The following is a 14,098-nucleotide window of genomic DNA, read 5'->3' as shown; positions in this document are numbered from 1 at the left end:
GGGTTATAATGTTTTCAAAAGGTTTTTATAAAACTTTATTGTTAGGCCCACTCCCCTTTGTTTTTCACCCCTCCAGGTTTTAGCAGCTGAACTTTCGTATCAATGAGGATTCTTGGCAAATCTAGTATTGGAGACTACCTTCGATGGTATAATTCTCAATCCACTCTACTGTACTTTACTTATGCTCTAATATCACGTGTGATATGAGTTCATTCCCGCTCACCAGCGCACTCTTATACGTAGGCACTTTTAGGTTTAAATTTACTCACATTTTCCACAACACTACACTTTATGGCTTCATCACCCTCCTAGTGTCGGCCAACACCACTCGATTCAGAGTCCAGGTGGAAATCTCGGGTCAGGGTGTGTCAATTTATCTACCTATATGAAAGATTCATATTCATAATTAACATGTGTCATTGCTTAATGTATCTTAATTGTAGGTATTATATTTTTGTATTTTGTAGTTAGGTTTGGTATCTCGCTTATAGGTAGAATATACACTTAATTATTTATCTACCTATGCCATAAGTTTTTGTTTATAGTCTCCCTATAACATAGATTAATTGTACTACATTTTTTTCTTTTTATAATATACCTTTTATCACAAAACAAAAATATGTAAGTAGATAACTGGACTCAGTTCTACAAAACAAACAACCTATACTTTTAGACATAGATCTAAAAGCCCTTTTTTTTTTTTTTTTTTTTTTTTTAGGTTGTTGAATTGGGTTTGCATTTATTTGTATTTTCTAATAGCCCCCGTTGGACTGTTTTATTGTTCTTGTTGGTTTCTTGTTAGGTAAACTCGTATAAAATTGTTTTATATCCTTTGGTATACACTTAATTTGTAACTTTGTAAGTGTGCATCCTTTTTTTGTTCAATTATTTTTATTAAAATAAATTTTGCATTGGGGCCAAATGGATTACAGGTTTAATTTAATGATGGCAAGCCAAGCTCATGGAGCAAACAATAATCAAAAGCTTAATGGGACAGAGATTAGACCAATGAAATGCACCTTGCAAAATGAGGTTGAATCCAGGAATATTTGGCATATGGGTTGGACAGAAATTCATAATACAATGACCCCATATATATCATATAAACTATACACTAATAAATGATAAATGCTAAGAAGATTCTTTCAAATTATGATTTTTTATTGAGGCTTTATCCAACTCACAGTTTAATTTAAATTCTTGTATCAACATTATAAATCATTATGTCAAAAATATGAGATGACAGATAGTCCATGTAGATTCCCACTATTGAGAGAGTCTCCTTAGCATTTCTCAAAATAAATAAGTAATTGTTAATAGCACTCCAAAAATCTAATTGTGCACACCACACTTTCTATATTTAAAAAATAAAAATACTAGTCACAATTAAATTTTTAAAGTGACAATAACAATTACCGAATAAATACTCTCCGACGTGAAATTATCTATATTTAGGACCGACCTTCCCTGCAAATCCTAGGTGCATCTGATTAATTTATAATTAATTAGTACTGTGATATTATACAATTGTTTCCTATTGCTGGGAGCGCAATTTGCAAGTTGATGAAATACAGAAATTCAATTAATTAGGTCGGTAGAATGTTTCGTCGTAATTTTATATTAAAATGAGAAATTAGTTTAGGAGAAAACCTTGATTAACATACTGTTTTCTAATTGTTCACACATAAATAAATAGCTGTGATCTTGTAATGTGACTTGTGAGGAGCCCGAGAGGTATAATTCCAATGAACACAAATAAGAGGGTGAGAGGTCACAATGATAGCTCTACATGGTGGTTGCTTGGATGATGAAAGGCTACAGCTCATATTCTCTAAACATATAGATACTTAAAACTATAATGTTTATAAGTAATTAGTTCATAAACAATTAAGGTTCTAAAAGACTCTAGAATAGTCGGATGGTGGGTTGAGACATAAAGCCTAACACCTAGGCGGACTAAGTGAATTTAAATAATTTATCGTTATATCATATAAATAAATACATACTTACACTTAAAAAAAAACAATGTTTGTATAATTGTATTGGGAATAAAATAAGGATAAAATGCAATAAAAGTTATAAGGTTGGTAAGCAAATATACAATTCAAAGGCCAAAAACCATAAACTCAGTAAGCAAATTAACAAATTACAAATATAAGAACGGTTTTCACAACTATTAAGTTAACAATTTCATTTGGATAGGATACGTGTTACGACCCATCCCAAATTATTATACATATTTCCTCCCCTAGGGTGTAAAGTGACGATATTGCCCTTGTTGGCTTAGTGACGTGGATGTACGTATACAGTTTTAAATCAATTTTCTCGCTAACATAATTAAATCGTACTCGATGTCACGAGCGCGTTGACGCGAGTTTGGCCGAATAATGGGTAGGATTATATTTTAGGGTTGACTATACTTTGTCCATTAATCACCTTAACTCCTACTTTATTGGGCCCAATCAGACTTTGGGTTTGTTTTATTTTTCCTTTGGGCCAACTGAAACCTAATTTTCTCTCCCTCTTTCTCATGGCAACCTAATCAGGGCTTATTATCATTTTCTTCTGGCCAATCTCATACACACACACACACACACGTACGCATACCCTTACCCTATCACCTCTTCTCGATCCTTCTCTTTCATCCTTACACCCGAAGGCACACCCATACTCAAACTATACCAAAACTTCACGGATCGAACTCGAGATTTCCACCTTCACACTCCTCTCGAGCTCTAGAATCTAATGATACCATTCGTTAGATGAGTTGACGTGTTTTAACTTAAGGAACCATAGCCTCCGGCGAGGTGTCTTTTTGTTCCGACGTGATTGTGGCCTTTTTCCAAGATTTTAAGGGTTAATGAGGTTCCTAATCGACTCTATAGGGACCCTAGGCTAGTTTTGGAGTAGTTTGATGTCGGGACACACAAGTTCAAAGGATTCAAGTTTTGGCCGGTTTTTTCTACCATTTTCCGTTGGTTTTTAGACTCTTAATAGGTACGATCGTGTTCTACTCTTCAAGACTTTCAAATCCATATAAATTTCATAGATTTTGGTTGAGAATTGAAGTAGTTATTAAGTTTTAGATTTTTTCCAGAAACCAGCGAGTAAAGATGGCGGCTCCGACAAGATCACCGTTAGTTTTAACAAAATATTCTGCTATTTTAACGGAATATTCCCTAACATTGTTAGGGATTCCGTCAATGTGTCAGGCACGTGCCTGTTCATGGCCAGCACGTGTGACGTTCAAAAAAATTTCTTAAAATATAAGGGTGTTTGTGTTGTTGAGTAGATCATGTTGGTATATTAAAACACCCCATTTGAGCAATGTATGATGAATGAATCCTAGGTTTTGTTCATGTGTTATCGAATTAACGTTAAATTAGTTATTTCGCATATAAGTGAGACGTACCTTGAGGATGAGCGTGGACAAGCGAAGCTAGAGGGCTACGATCCTGCTACCTATCAGTGAGTGTGCATTTAGGGTTTCTAGAACGTTTTTCTTAAATGATTTATGCCTTGAATGCCATGTTGTAAATGAGTTGCATTTTGAGTATTGCCCTGTTATACCTGTGAATTATATTGTGTGATGATGATGAGACTCAGGTAAGCTTCATGTGAGTATAATGTGATTGAATGGATTGTATTTCATTGGTATTGAATGGATTGTATTGCATTGGTATGCATATATTTATTTAGAGCTCATCAAGGCTGCACCCCGGTATTAGTGCTCCCACCCGAGACTAGGGCCAACCTTCACATGATCATTCACCTCCCGCACTGCACGCTCACCTTGGATCCAAGTTTGGTGCCAGCCTATTGTACAGACCATAATAGGTGGCTTCGACTCGTAGGTGACCAACAATTTATCGCACATCATTCACGTGATCGTAGCACTAGAACGTACATATTTATACCCAGCCTGTCGTACAGGTCACATAGGTGAGTCCGACTCGTGTGCTAGCCTTGATTGATGAGCTATAGTTCCAGTCGTACAGGTCATATTAGGTGACTTCGGCTGGCATGTATTTTATATTGATTATACACATGGCTTACATGATTTAAAGCTGAAATGTTATGACATGGCGTATAGGGGTTACTATAGGGTTTTCTGGAAACTATTCAAGTTTTACAGTGATGGGTTACTATGTTCAGAAAAGATAAATGTGTTTTTAACGCTTTGTTTTCGCCCACTCACCCTTCTGGTTTTGCGCCCCTCCAGGTTCTAGATAGCTGATCATCTTTGGTGGCTCATGAGGACTTCCCGACCGTTCTAACATTTCCATAAATAAGTGTAGGGATTTTCTCCCTGGTTTGTATAATTAGTACTTGTTCAATTTGACTGCACCTGTGATACCTATGCTCTAAAACGTTTGTAGCTTGACTGGGTTACTTCCTCACACTTAGTATTATCTTTAGTATAGCTAAGTTTTAATTGGTTTTAATTTATTCGCATTTTCTTATTATCGTATGCACATCTATTTGCACACTTGGCTACATCACCCTCACGTGACGACCAGCACGTCTCGACTTTGGTCGGGGTATGTCAATACGTGTTACTCACTTTAACTTAATTAGTTAATTAGAAAGAAAAAAAAAAGGAAAAATTAGAATCCCCTACAGTTTTTCTATATCATTTAGATTAAACAAATGTGCCTTTTTAAAATTTGATTAAAGTACTTTGACCAATAATCACCTCTACGTTTTAAAATTAAAATAATTTTTGAATTTATCATTTTATCTGCAAGATGCACTTTTCCTTATTTCGTGGAGATATTATTAATTAAACTATATTTTCTCTTCTTCCAAACATGTTTTTTCGATCACATTTTTTTATACAAACATTTAATATTATTTCTTTTTTCCAAATGGTTTTTTTCTTTTTCAAATAGTTTTCAAATAGTTGGTGATCAATATAAAAGCTCCGTGTAATTCTTTCAATTTTTTTTTGTGAAATTATATATTTTTTGCTGTCTTTTTAGGGAACTTTAATGAAAAGGGCTTGGACCAACAAATATTTAACCAAAAATCATCCTAAAATGTTATTTAACCAAAATGGCTCAAAGTTTAATAAAAAACCATCCAAAACTATTGTCTACCTTTTTCGTGCCCTTATCCTCCTCTTCCTCGTCATCGTCCTCATCGTCATCCTCTTATCTACACCACAAACAATTTATAGTGTTACTATTTTATTCCAATCAGATCCGATAAGGACCTACGGTCCTAGTGATATACGTACATGTCAGGCGTCTATAAATAGGGAAAAAAAAGAACCAAAACATAAAACTATTTATAGAGAACCCAAAATATAACACTGTTTCTGGAAAAAAAAATCAAATACAAGTTTTGTTTTTTTCTGTGCACAAACAAGCACTGTATCTGGAAAGAAAAGAACCAAAATCTAGAAACAGTGACTTAAATTCCAGAAACAGTGACTTAAATTCCAGAAACAACGACTTAAATTCCAGAAACATTTTATGTTTTAACATTTGATTGTTTCTTTTCTTTTATGCATTAGTTGATTATATTTAAGAAACATGATGCTTATTTTGCTTTGAATCCGAATACAATGAATTTCACTATTTCTTTTCTAGCTTACATTTAAGAAACAGTGTGTCTATTTTATTTGGATCCAGAAACAGTAACTTAGATTCCAGAAACATTGTTACTTAAAATCCAGAAACAGTTTATTTTTACAGTCCAAAACAGTGACCCGTCGTTATTATTGAATAACTTGCATATCTCAAATTTATTTTCTGGAGAAACAAACGATGAATTCCACTAACGAAGAAAAATTGAAAAATAGTACCTCGAATACTTTATGAATAATAACGACGATCACGTTTCAACGAAATAATACAAAATATAAATTAAATAACATGAGGATCTATATTTTTGTTTGAAAGAAAAAGAAGAAGGTTTGCAAAACAATGATGAACTCCATTAACGACGAAAATCTGGAACTCAACCTAAAAAAGTTAGGGGTAAAATCGACAAATCATAATTTATTATAGTTAGGCCATTTTTAGTTGGACTACCTTAATATGGGTCTTGTACTAATCATTAAACAAAACTTATAACATGGTTTTTTTTATTAAAACTAAAATTTTTCAAGCCATTTTCATTAGTTTTTTTTTTTTAAGTATAGTTGTTGACGAAATATTATTATTAGGTACAATACATTACGTATATATTATCTGTGGGTACGTTTGAATTTACAAAAATCATTAATTTGTACGTTTATTTGCAATTTTGGTACGTTTGATTTGATACATATTGTTAATATTGGTACATTATTTTTATTTTGTACACATTGTGTATTGGTACGTTTATATTATTCTCAATCCTATTTTCTCTTAATGTACTAAAAGAAAAACTTATTTCGATACGTTTGATTTTGGGGGATTTAAAATTTTAAACTATTTTGGAAAGAAAATATCTTAAATCGTAGATAATTATTGCTAAATTGTAGCATTATTGTGAAAATAATTTTGAATCTAACCAATAATTTCTTTTTTTTTGACAATTATCAATAATGGAGGAGAGTGTAATCAAAATGCTAGATTATAGGCAATTTGTTACAATTAGGACTGGTTGAGGTCAAGATCCCAAACCGAAACCCCTAACCCAAATCCCAAACCAAAACATTTCGGGATGGGATTTTATATCCCGAAACCGAAACCAAACCGAAACTATTGATTTCCCAAAATTCGGGATTCCCGAAAGTGTTTCGGGATTTTCGGGTCACTTCGGGAAAGCTCTAATGTGGTCTACTTCCTTCTACAAAATTTTTGTTTCAGATCTTCCTCAAGTCGTTTGAATATTGGTGAGAATGCTCCTGCAATTAACATAGAACCATATCTTATACATTTTCCATTGCAAAACATTTGGAGAGAAGATACTTTGACAAAAACACATAGAACCATATCCTGTATGCAGGTTCTGCAATTACCCACCCTAATTCGAAACCCACAGTCCTCAAACCCTCACACATTTGACAAAATACTCAGAAATTAAGTTAATCAACATGAAATTTGACCCTAAACACTAAAGAACAAAACCCCAGTGAAAATAAAAAACCCTTACCTGGATTTTGGGACTTGATGGGTGTCAGATTCGAGTTTTCTTTCCTGCGTCTGCGTGAGTCAATGGAGGAGCGGCGGGAGCACGAGCGGCGGGATTGTGAGTGAGGTTGAGAAGGACTGAAAGGGTGAGCGAGAGCGACTGAGAGAGAGTCTGAGAGACCTAACAAATGACCTAACTTAATGAACAGTTGGATTACATCTTAACAAATCCAACGGTTCAAGTAATTTCTAATTAAAAAAAAATATATATATATATATATATATATAATATTGGGTTTGGTTCGGGATTACCAAATGCTTTCAAAGCTGTGGCCGAATCCCAAACCGAAACTTTCGAGACGGGTTCGGTTTCAGGTACCGAATTTTTCAGGAAATTCGGTTTGGGCATTTTTCGGTCAAATTTCAGGACGGGTTCGCGATATTTCGGGATTTTCGGGAAAAAATTCCACCCCTAGTTACAATACATGCATATAGCACCAAAATTATGAAAAAAAAAGTTTAATCAAATCACTAAAAGGCATGAATGTTTGATCTAGAAAATTCAAAACTGAGACGTCTATATCAAAAGATTTCTAAAAAAATTACTTGAAATCGCCTAGCGTGCCGCCTAGACCGCCTAGTCCCTCCCCAACTTTAGTGACCTTTTTCCAAAATCACCACGAAACCCCATTGCCTAGCACCTAGGCCGATTTTTAGAACACTTTAAACAACTTTTCCAACTATTTAAGGGAGTGGGTCAGTGGAACCATTTAAGTGATTAACCTATCGTGATTTTAACCTAGTACCCCAAAAGAAAAAAAGGAAAAAAAATCAATTTCTAATGATCTACTTTCCGAAGCTTTTTTTCCCTTACATTTGAAAGAGTGAGACGGTCGAACTATTAACTGATTAACCTATCACGATCTTAACTCGTCATGTAAAGTCAAATTCTATATTGATTTTCGGAAGAGTCAAGTTAAGCGCCTCGTTGATTAAAGTGCTCTTTAAACCAGGATTATGACTAAAGGCAGCGCAGCTAAATGCATGCATGTATATATGGTTGTCCACACACAAACAAAGCAAGTTGCTAAGGGCCTGTTTGGTATTTGATTTGGATTCAATATTTTTAACTCAAAAGCAAGTTTTGAGTTACAAATTTAAGCCTTTGTTTGGTATTTGATTTGAATATAATTCTCAAAACCACAACTCAAAAATATTTGAAAACAAAGCTTATTTGTTGAAAACACAAAAAGTGTGTTTTTAGACCTTTTTTTTTCCAAAATTCATCACACTCCCCTCTGTCTCTCTCTACCACTCACTCCCCTCTCTCTCCCTCTTTCTCTCTCCCTCTCTCTCTCTCTCCCACTCACTTCCGTCTCTCTCTCTCCTCTCTCTCTCTCTTCTCTTTCTCTTCTCTCTCTCTTACCCCTCTCTCTCGATACTCCCTTATGTATTGCCTCTTCAATCTCCTCCCGCTTGCATCCATCATAGCCAACACCTCCATCCTTCTTCCTCCGACCGAGATAAATCGACGGCAACAGATAGCTATTGGTTTTGGAGGTTGTTGGATCTCAGATTTGAGATCGCCGACATGACCAGCCTTTGTCTGTCAACACGAATTTGGAGGAAAGAGTCGGTAAATAGCAAAAAGGGATCGCCGGGGAGGGGAGGGATGTGATGGTCGGGAAATTGTTATGGCCTGGGCATTTGATTTTTCCTGTTTTGAATTAGTTTTGAGAAGTTGGATACCAAACAAAGTTTTGAATTTAAAATTTTTAAATCAAAATATGTGTTCTGAAAAAAATCAAAATTTTGAGTTCCGTTCTCAAGTTAGATACCAAACAGGCCCTAATATTTTGTTTACCCTAATATAATCCTTCAATAAATTAAAGAGCACAAGATGATAGAGAAAATTTGGATCTTGTTCAAATAAACCGGCTGTATTCGAACTAAAGACTAGCTTTTAGTATAATAATGTTGTTCTTTCAAATGTTAAAAAATGTTCGAAGTTCGGATTGATAATACATGAAAAAAAAATGACAGTATTATAATTCGTAACCGATAGTGTTTTGGGAATACGACATTAATAAAGGTAATGTTGTATGGTAATAAGGTTACATCACTACTAGTAGGCAGTATATGTTGACTCCCTACCATGCATATAAATGGTTACATGACAAATGCAATTTTGAAGATAATATGAACCCATTATCGTTGATTATTAAAAGCATGCAGTCATCATCGTAGGGCTGCTTGCACCGACTTAAAGTAGCTGTTGTTATTGCAAGCGATATCCCTTGTCGAAACTACACTGTAAAGAGAAAGAAAAGTTTGATTTCAAGATGCAGTGGGTTAAAAAAAAGGGTAAATTATATTTTATCCTCTCATGTTTGGGGTCGATTTCAATTCCTTACAACATCTTTAAAACATTTCAATTTCATACATTTACTTATCATTTTATTTCAATTTCATACAACCGTTAGAAAATTTGTTAAGTTAACCGTTAAGTGATGACATGACAAATATGAGATACTCATTTATGATGACATGACTACCACATTTATGCCACGTAGCTAAAATCTTAACAAAAAATTTAAAATATTAAAATAATTAACGAAAAAAAAAAAAAAAACCAGAAATCGTCTTCCTCGACCCACACCCTTCTCCCATCCAGGGCCAATCTAGAGATTTTTGAGGCCTGGGGCACGACAACAAAAAATGTGCCCTCACTTTATATAAAAAAAAATTATTTGTTTTCACACGTAAGACATCGATAAAATTATACTTAGAAAATCAATTCAAACTTAATAATTTAGAAACACGGAAAAACTAATTTATTTTGTATCGTGAGAAGGAAACAAAAAAACTCTGGGTTTACAAGTAGATAGATATGAGTTTGGTTTTCCATCTGAACTTTTAAAGTGTTTTTGTATAAATCATGAGGTGTTTTTTCATATTTACTAACCTTGTCAATATGGGATTAAAAAAGTAATGATGTTTTTGAGTCTTTAATTGATATGTATAAGTAATAAATGGGTACTAAATTAATTTTTTTGATAACACGTCATATGATTTGCAATTTGGTCTAAATTTGGTTAACACATTACTCTTTGTTGAAGCTTAGATTTGAATTAGAACAAATCTTTAAAAATAACAACCCACATAACTACTAACTACTAATTAAAAATAAATTAACAACCAAACAAAAATTCGTAAAATGCATGCATGTATATATAGTTGTCCACACGCAAACAAAGCAAGTTGCTAATATTTTGTTTACCCTAATATAATCCTCCAATAAATTAAAGAGCACAAGATGATAGAGAAAATTTGGATCTTGTTCAAATAAACCGGCTGTATTCGAACTAAAGACTAGCTTTTAGTATAATAATGTTGCTCTTTCAAATGTTAAAAAATGTTCGAAGTTCGGATTGATAATACAGGAAAAAAAAATGACAGTATTATAATTCGTAACCGATAGAGTTTTGGGAATACGACATTAATAAAGGTAATGTCGTATAGTGATAAGGTTACATCACTACTCACTAGTAGGCAGTATATGCTGACTCCCTACCATGCATATAAATGGTTACATGACAAATGCAATTTTGAAGATAATATGAACTCATTGTCGTTGATTATTAAAAGCATGCAGTCATCATCGTAGGGCTGCTTGCACCGACTTAAAGTAGCTGTTGTTATTGCAAGCGATATCCCTTGTCGAAACCACACCATAGAGAGAAAGAAAGGTTTGATTTCAAGATGTAGTGGGTTAAAAAAAAAGGGTAAATTGTATTTTACCCTTTCAGGTTTGGGGTCGATTTCAATTCCTTACAATATCTTTAAAACATTTTAATTTCATACATTTACTTATTATTTTATTTCAATTTCATACAACCCGTTAGAAAATCTGTTAAGTTAATTGTTAAGTAATGATGTGACAAATATGAGGTCCCCATTTGTGATGATGTGGCTACCACATTAATGCCATGTGGCTAAAATCTTAACAAAAATTTTAAAATATTAAAATAATTAACTAAAAAAAAAATCCAAAAATCTTCTTCCCCAACCCACCCCCTTCTCCCATCCAGGGCCAATCTAGAGATTTTGTCACATCTCGGTCCAGACCCTCACCACATTCTGGGCTCGACTCCACCGTAGCGCGATATTGTCCGCTTTGAGCCCCGATCACGCCCTCACGATTTTGTTTCTGGAAACTCACACGAGAACTTCCCAATGGGTCACCCATCTTGGGATTGCTCTTGCGCGAACTCGCTTAACTTCGGAGTTTTGATAGAACCCGAAGCCAGTGAGCTCCCAAAAAGCCTCGTGCTAGGTAGAGATGGGAATATACATATAAGGCTTATAGGATACACTCCTTTGGGATATGTGGGATGTTACAATCCACCCCCTTAGGGGCTCGACATCCTCATCGGCACACTTCCGGCCAGGGATTGGCTTTAATACCAAATTATCACATCCCGGCCCAGACCCCCACCACACTCTGGGCTCGACTCCACCGTAGCACGATATTGTCCGCTTTGGGCCCCGACCATGCCCTCACGATTTTGTTTTTGGGAACTCACACGAGAACTTCCCAGTGGGTCACCCATCATAGGATTGCTTTCGCGCGAACTCGCTTAACTTCGGAGTTCCAATGGAATCCAAAGCTAGTGAGCTCCTAAAAAACCTTGTGCTAGGTAGAGATAGGAATATACATATAAAGCTTACATGATCCACTCCCCTGGGCGATGTGGGATGTTACAATATTAGGCTATGTAGTCGGCCCAAACCCAAAACCTAATCCCCTAACCTAGCCTAACCCAAGCCTCATTTCTATTAACCCAAGCCTTGTGGCCCAAATGACCCAAAACCCAAACCCTTTGAACCTAGGGCCTTCGGCCCACTAAACCCTTTAACCTAAACCTAACCCTAAGCCCAACCCGATGGAATATTCCATGGAAAAATACCCGGGACACTTCTTAGGGTAATTCGACGTCCTGAATCCGTTTCCAACATCCGTTTTCCCAAATTCAACTGTTATAATAGAGTTTTATTAATTGGACCCTTTATGTGCTTAGGGGTAATTATTTGTGGCGTCTCCGTCTTTGCTAGTTTACGTGGCTCTTCAGCGGTGAAGTATCTGTTAGTGGGCCCCTTATAAAATGCATGTTTTAATAGTAGAAATGCATATTCATTATATTTTATATTTATAAGTCTTATGTATTCGTTGTTTTCATCATTTGCACTAAAAAATGGCTTTCGTCACCCTCGGGTGTCAGCCAGCACGTGGCTATCCTGATATTCGACGAAATATCTGGATCGGGGCGTGTCATATTTTAGGCCTGGGGCAACATAAAAAAATGTGCCCTCACTTTATATAAAAAAAATTATTTGTTTTCACGTAAGACATTGATAAAATTATACTTAGAAAATCACTTCAAACTTAATAATTTAGAAACACGAAAAAAATATTTTATTTTGTATCATGAGAATGAAACAAAAAAACTCTAGGTTTACAAGTAGATAGATATGAGTTTTGTTTTCCATATGAACTTTCAAAGTGTTTTTGTATAAATCATGAGGTGTTTTTTCTTATTTACTAACCTTGTTAATATGGGATTAAAAAAGTAATGATGTTTTTTAGTCTTTAATTGATATGTATAAGTAATAAATGGGTACTAAATTAGATTTTTTGATGACACGTCATATGATTTGCAATTTGGTCTAAAAATTTGGTTAACACATTACTCTTTATTGAAGCTTAGACTTGAATTGGAACAAATGTTTAAAAATAACAACCCACATAACTACTAGCTAATAATTAAAAATAAATTAACAACCAAACAAAAATACGTAAAAATTGAAAAGAATAAACATGCACTTAGCATTTCGAACTTAGGACCTCTCATTAATTTTAAACAAAAAAAACCATTGATACTAATTAAACTTCTTAATCATTTAGCCAATGTTTTTTTATATTTATACTCTTATGAAAAGAAATTTGTAAAAATTAAAAGGTAAATAAAGCACACATGATGTTTTGAACCCAAGACCTCCTCATTAATTTCAAACAACAAAACCACCAGTTCTATTTAAATTTCATTGTCATTGAACCAACTTTTATAAATTTATACTCTTATGAAAACATATATAAATATACCGCCATAATAATTTTGGTGCCACCAAGTTTTTTGGACCCCGAACGGTCGCCCTGGCAGCACTGGGCCTAATCACAAATGGGAACCCCATATTTGCCACATTATCACTTAACGGTTAACTTAACATATTTTTTTAACAGTTGTATGAAATTGAAATAAAATGATAAGTAAATGTATGAAATTGAAATGTTTTAAAGATGTTGTAAGGAATTGAAATTGACCCTAAACCTGAGGGGGTAAAATATAATTTACCCTAAAAAAAGACTCTATTCCACACAACATGTTCTGAATTCGATTCCTGACATTGGTGAATCGCACAATGATGGCTATGAGGAGGCTGAAAGACTCTATTTATCTATTTATTGAGAGTATAGAATGATAATAAAAGTTGAATCGTCATTAAAATATGTTATGTTGAAGAAGGTTGATGGTCCACCATAAAACTAAATGACGATATGAAAAGTAGTCAAACTCGTTATAATTGTTTATCTATGAAAGAAAGTAGCTCAAATGCGACTCCTTTCTGCCGTGAAACTCCTTTCTGCCATTCAACATATGTTATTTCTATATCTTCATACGTACTCCAACTTAATGTCTAATTTATGTATGAATGCAATTAGGGTTTCCATCATCCAAGTTGCAATTGGGACAAAAAGTATTGTGCTTAATCTACTTGTATTTGTTTTGATTGCAAGAAAAGTACGATCCATTATGTAAAGATACAGAAAGCCCACAGAGAAATTAAGCCGATCTGTATATGCTTTTGCAATTTTGCAGGACTCGTCATAAAATTTCTTTTTCCACAAAAAGAAGAGATACTAATTTTTTTTAATAAATAATAGTATCCACACTAAGAGGCTGGGGAACCGGAGT

The 14,098-nt window shown here is 34.4% G+C and overlaps 1 long non-coding RNA gene across 1 annotated transcript; it reads right to left on the bottom strand.

Annotated features, from left to right (window-relative positions):
- Window positions 1-6,541: 6,541 nt before the first annotated feature.
- Window positions 6,542-7,165, bottom strand: LOC139197313 (uncharacterized). Its single transcript, XR_011582595.1, has 2 exons — window positions 7,087-7,165; window positions 6,542-6,838 (listed from the first exon to the last, which is right to left on the bottom strand). It is a non-coding gene; the product is annotated as an uncharacterized lncRNA (long non-coding RNA).
- Window positions 7,166-14,098: the final 6,933 nt, after the last annotated feature.

This window comes from Malus domestica, chromosome 07 (genome assembly GCF_042453785.1).
Source record: "Malus domestica chromosome 07, GDT2T_hap1".
NCBI lineage: Eukaryota > Viridiplantae > Streptophyta > Magnoliopsida > Rosales > Rosaceae > Malus > Malus domestica.
This window is presented reverse-complemented; position numbering and strand designations above follow the sequence as displayed.